The sequence below is a fragment of the Anas acuta genome, chromosome 2 (assembly GCF_963932015.1).
Source record: "Anas acuta chromosome 2, bAnaAcu1.1, whole genome shotgun sequence".
Classification (NCBI taxonomy): Eukaryota; Metazoa; Chordata; class Aves; order Anseriformes; family Anatidae; genus Anas; species Anas acuta.
The window spans coordinates 124,809,226-124,815,502 of NC_088980.1; the positions used below are offsets into that span (position 1 = coordinate 124,809,226).

The 6,277-nt window shown below is 37.9% G+C and overlaps 1 long non-coding RNA gene across 2 annotated transcripts; it reads right to left on the reverse strand.

Moving 5' to 3' along the window:
• Positions 1-403: 403 nt before the first annotated feature.
• LOC137851181 (uncharacterized) lies at positions 404-5,139 on the reverse strand. 2 transcript variants are annotated; one of them, XR_011093048.1, is made up of 4 exons: positions 4,895-5,139; positions 4,636-4,706; positions 4,503-4,544; positions 404-3,785 (listed from the first exon to the last, which is right to left on the reverse strand). It is a non-coding gene; the product is annotated as an uncharacterized lncRNA (long non-coding RNA). The 2 variants fall into 2 exon arrangements; XR_011093046.1 differs by having other exon boundaries at positions 4,636-5,134.
• Between the last annotated feature and the right edge of the window lie 1,138 nt (positions 5,140-6,277).

Below are 6,277 nucleotides of genomic sequence, written 5' to 3' on the forward strand. Positions count from 1 at the left end.
TTGTGTCTGCCATATTGTATGGTGACCTTTTATTTCAGTAATATCTTAGGTTGTTTATTGTGTCTTACATTGCTGTCAGGGCTACACATTTATCTACTGCTCTTTTACCATTTTCAAACTCTTGTAAAATCTGTTAGTGATATTCAGCATGTACCTGTTACACAACTTTTTCTGAAGGAATATATAGTTTCCACTGGGACAAAAGACAGCAACAAAATCTGATATGTAGTTTAAATGCAACGATCCTATGATTAATAACATTAATATAATAAAAATATAGTCCTTTTTATTTTTTTATTTTTTTCCCTTGGAAGTTTCTTTTATTGGTTTCAAGAGACACCTTATCTTAGAGATAAAGTTATGTGTAGTAGGATATATATTAAGAATTTAAAGGAGGCAGTGCTTTGTTGCTGGTACAAAGTATTTTATTTGATTAGTGCAGGTGTAATCAAGAAATATGTTTTTTCCCATCTTGAAGGAACATTTTTGCAAAGTCACTTGCACACCAGGATAACAACTCTTTTTAATTCTTAGTTCGTGATTTGTCTTGCTTATTTATTACTTGACTGCTTTTGTGATATGTGAGCAACTGCACATGGCACTTAAACACTGTTCTTTAAAAAATTTCAGTATGATTTGCAATGATTCATCTAGCCTCTGTGATAAGTAGTAGATTTTTCAGTGTGTGCAATAACCAGTTCTTAATCAGACGCATTTGTTTTCTCAGCAAACAAAATCATCCTCATATACCTGTTCATGTTTCAGATGTCAGTTTTGATATCTAATTGACTCAACAGTGTCTTAGAAAGTGCTTCTTGGAGACACTGTTTTGATGCATCAGTATAGACTGATACTGCTTTAGTCTTACCTATTATGACACCAAGTTGTTGCATGGCACTTTCTCAACTTGCTTTTCTTAAAATGGAGTTAGTGAGATAAGAGCAGTGTAGCTTCTGTTACAGTGGCTGCTGCTGACTGCCCCATTCTGCGAGTGTTGGACCAAAGTTGCTTCAGACATGCTGTGGTACTGTAGGGAAATACCTAAAAGTTTGTTTGTTTGTTTGTTTGTTTGTTTTCCTTCTTTATTCCTTGCAGCGATCAAATCTGGCAGCTATAGCAGGCACACAGTTTGGTGAGGATTTCCTGTTTGTTCACATAGGACCCTTCAACTGTTACTAGAAAATCATCCACAGTGGCTTTATAATAGATCTTATAGTGTTGACAAATTATTCATCTAGCCATATCTTCTATTGTGGTAGTTGAAATATACCTAGATTGTGATGGGTGCGAATGAATAACAAATACATAGAATCACTGATGATACCTCTAGATCAGCTTGTCTGGTACCCCTGCCTCAGAGCAGAGACATCTGGAGCCAGTTTCTCATAGATATAGCCAGTCAAGTTTTGAATGTCTCCAAGGATGGAGATGCCACAGCCTCTCTGGCCCACCAGTCCCTATATTTGACTTCTCCCACACTAAATAAATTAATTAATTAATTAAATTAAATAAATAAAATAAAAAATATATTTTCTTATATTTAAATAGAATTTTCTGTGTTTCAGTATGTGTCTACTGCCTCTTGTCCTGCAGCTGGACACCACTAAGAAGAGTCTGGCTCAGTCATCTTTATCCACTCCCCCAAACAGGTAATTGTACCCATTTATAAGATTCTCAATAGGCTTATTTTCTCCAAACTGAACAGTCCTGGGTGTCCCACCCTCTCCTCATATGAGAGATCCTTCAATCCCTTAATCATCTTCTTGCCCTCTGCTGGACCCACTCCAGTATGTCACATACCAGGGTGCACAGGACTGGTTCCAGTAATCCAGATGTGTCTCAACAGTGTTAAGTAGAAGAGAAGGATCATCCTCCTCAGCCTGCTGGCAACACTTTTCTAATGCAGACCCAATGCTTGGCCTTCTTTGCTGCAAGGGTGCATTGCTAGTTCATGGCCACCTTGTTGTCCTCAAGGAGCCACAGATCATTTTCTGATAGTCTGCTTATCCCTGCCTCTGGCAAAACAGCCTTACTGTGGTGAATATTTTCTTAATTTAACTTTTTGCTAATTAACACAAACTCCTAATCTTTTATTTGGTATTGATAAAAAGATAACATAGAAAATGGAAGAAACAAATGTAGGTAAACATCTTTCTTCCTAGCCTCAGCGTTCTCTATGTTCGCTGCTTTTTGGGGTCATTCACATAAGGGTTTTTGTTTGACACTCAGTGTTTATGTTCCTGTTTGCTCCACCTTGCTTTATATTGTTATTTATTTATTTACTCTGGCCTTAGACCTTCAGGGGTGCATGTATGTATGGCTCACTCCCACCCCACCATTGTGGCTGCTGGTTTCCTAAATGCCCCCTGGATCCCCTGGGATCCTCTGAATGCCCAAGGCCTTGGTGCATGCCAGGTGCTCTGGTTCCAACTGGCTGTGACTGGCACAGAGCAGTGCTGGCTCACTCCTGCACCAGCCACCCCTGCAACCTCCTGTTGCCGAGACCCTGCCACTTGTGGTCTACACACTTCCCAGGTGCAGGGACTTTTGATGAACTTCATGAGGTTCACGTCACCCCATTTCTCCATCCTGTCCAGGTACCTTTGAAAGGCAGCACACCACCCTGGTGTATAAATCTCTCCTCCCAGTTCTGCAGAGGTTGTGTTCTACCCTATCCTCCAGGTCATTAACAAATATATTAAGCAGGAGTGGCCTCACTATCAGCTCTGAAGGGTCACCAGCAGTGACTGGCCTCAGCTGAAGTATGTGTCACTAATTACAGTCCTTGTAACATGGCAATTCAGCCACTTTTCAGTCCACCTCAGTGTCCATTAATATAGCTGGTATTTCATTGCTCTGTCTGTGTGGATGCCAGGGTCATAAGTCTTGCCAGAGTCAAGGTAAATATCTACTGCTTCCTCCTCATCCACCAAGCCAGTCACCTCATTGTAGAAAGCTATCAGATTGGTCAAGCATGATTTCTCCTTCAAAAATACATGCTGACTACTCTGAATCACCTTTTAATCCTTAATATGTTTGGGAATGGTTTCCAGGATTATTTGCTCCATTACCCTTCCATGGACCAATGTAAGGCTGACTGACCTGTAGTTTCCCTTATCCTCTTTCCTGGACTTCCTCAATATTAGAGTGACACCTGCCTTCTTCTAGTCCACATGAACTCTCCCAGTCACAACAACTTTTCAAAGTGTCCTTGTGATGTCAGCTGGATACCTCACCATGCACAGGCACATCTCATCAGGTCTCATGGACTTACATGTGTCCAATCTGTTTAGATGTTTCTTAACCTGAATGTCCTCCAAATAGGGTAGGTTTTCCTTTCTCTAGACTTTCACTGATCTCAGGGGCCTGGCATGCCTGAAGGCCTATCTTGCTAATAAAGACTGAGGGGAAGAAAGCATTGAATACCTTGGCCTCTTCCATGTCGTTGTCCCAGGTCCCTGCTCCACTCAGCAGCTGGCCTACATTTTCTCCAGTCTTCCTTTATCTTCTGATGTACCCATAGAAACCTCTCTTCTTGTCCTTTATGTCCTCTGCCAGAGTCAGCTTCAGGTGTGCTTTGGCTTTCTTAGCACCATCCCTTCATACTCAGACAGTGTCTCTGTATTCCTCTGGCTCATCTGTTCCTCTTCAACCACTTTAGGTTCCTTTTTCTATGTCTGAGTCCCTGTTATGTTATCATGGTGACCCCAGATAAATGCAGATGAACACTGAAACACAATGAATTTTAACTATGCATTTCTTTCACTCCTGATTTTGTGTAATATCTAAAAAAAAAAAAAAAAAGATTCAACTTGTGTAGTGAAATTTGTTACACAGAACTGGCAGGTCTTTTCCTTCCTTTCTTTCCTTCCTTTCTTACATCTATGAAAAACATTCAAGATTTTTTTGTAATTATGTCAGCATATGACACTAAGGAAAACAAAACAACAAAACCAACATTCAGCTACTGGCCAATTACTCTGCAATGATAACATCTCAGAAAGTGGAACATCAAAGCATTCATGGGACTTATCAGTACACCAGTTTGGACTGTATTTCCAGTTGGTAATACGTAGTCTCGTGCAAGAAGGACAGAAATTCAAACTACAGGAAAGGCCATCTTAAAGGGCCTGATCTTTCTGTGTAATGAATAATTATGAAACTAGAAAACAAGGCTGCCTTTATGGAGAAATAGGAAAGGACATAAAAGTAGATATTACCTTATCACTATGGGAAAAATATTTGGAAGATAGCCAAGACTGTTTCTCTTTGTGTAAATATTAAGGAAAATTTATCAGTTGTATATCAGAAGACTTAAATTAACAAAAGCATTAAAAAAAAAAAAAGAGAGAGAGAGACTGAGAGAAAGAGTCCAAAAATGCTGTAGAATGTGTGACATAGTAGGTGGAAATACAGTGGGAATGGTCTTATTTACCAAAAATTTAAGGAACAATGAAAAACAGAAGTTTAAGATAGTTAGATCTAAGATCTATCTGACCTACCAGTCAGAGGGTTCAGCTGAGTTACAATCCAAAGAACTGGACCTGTTGATAAAAAATAGCAGCTCATGGAGCAATAACTTGGTAAAAGAAAAGAGTGGATTGTTTTGCTATAGAGGAATAAAAATATACATACCTTTTTTAAAGGATGAAAATTTCAGGCTACTTTATTTCAAAGTGTTCTTAATGTAACCCCCATTTGTGAAACTGGAACAAGATAATGATAAAAGATTGACCAAACATAAACAGGTCTTGCAAGGGTAATACAATTTATGAATTGTTATTTGGGAAATATGTGCCTATTAATAACAACATTACTAGAGGTGTAGTATAAATAGGTACAACGTAATTTTGATCTCCAGTACTGTGCAGTACAAAGCCTGACTATATATAACCTGTCACTGTAGTACTGTTTGCTTCCAGATTCAGCTAGTAAAAGACATTTTCACTCCAATAACACTTAATTCTCTGGTAAAGCATGAATTGTTTAGTTGATGTTTAACTCTTTGGTTAATCTGAGCCCTTGTTCTGTAAACAGCTGGAAGCACTGAACTTGCTAAAGAGTATTAATGAGCTCAATTAAACTTCAAACTGTGTGTGTTTTTCACTGAGCCTCCATATGTGTGGGATTTCCACACAAACCTACTTAATTAAAATGTTGAGTTCACTGATAGATCTTCATGCAGGCAAATAATTATATGTGTAGTTTTTTGATGTTTACACAGAAGTCACAGGCAAAGAGGAAATCCAAAGCTTGTGTGGATAAACACACTCATGTATATGGAGCAGCCTCTCACAGAAGTAGCTAGAATAACAGAGCAGGCAGTACATATATATATATTTTTTTTTCATCAATGCAACTGTTTTCTAGATTTATAATGACGTACCTGATTTTTTAACATATTTGAGTTTATCCTATGGAAACTCCATTAATTTAAATGGTGTCAGAAGACAATTTTGGCAGATTTGTGTGTGTGTGTGCATGCAACCAACCAATTCCTCATATGACCACTTGCATCTGACGGCATTACATATATGCTAGAAGTTGTGTCCAAATTATGAAAATCAGCAATAAAGCCTCACTCTGCATTGTACCTAATGTTGTTAAATGCATGAAAGTAGTAGAGGGAGAAACAAGAAAAATAAAAGGTTAATTTACAGTTAAAATTTATTATTACCATTTAATTTACCAAATAAATAAAAACAATTGAAGAATGCAGAGAGAAAAAAAAAAATGCTTAGGCATCTCTAATAAATCCTATTCTAAACTTGACTTTTCCACCATCTAGTGTTTACTCTGAGGATATGTTATGGATGCTGTGGACATCAAGAAGAGACATTGCCTACGTTCAATATATTGAGCATTCTTCAAAGCTGATGTAAAAACTAAATACCAGATAATAACCATAGCATTTTGCTTTGAGGATGATATGGAGCCTGACTATACTGACAGTGATTAAATATCCTGAAAGATTGATCTGAGACGTATTGGGAAAACCCAGATTTTGAGAACATACACCTGCCTGCCAGATGTGTGCAACAAGGGTGAAGAAGGAAGACTACTGTGACAATTAAGCTTCAGGTATTATTTTCAGACTTCAAAACATGAATTACAGTTTATTCTTTGTAAATCAAACTCCTCTTCATCAAGTTTCTCTTATTCTTCTCTGAATGAACATGTAAATGTATACACACAAACTTCTTGCAACCCTAGTAACTGAGATACATATATTTGAATACTAGAACAGCTCAGAATAGTTTAAACATTTGGTGTTGTA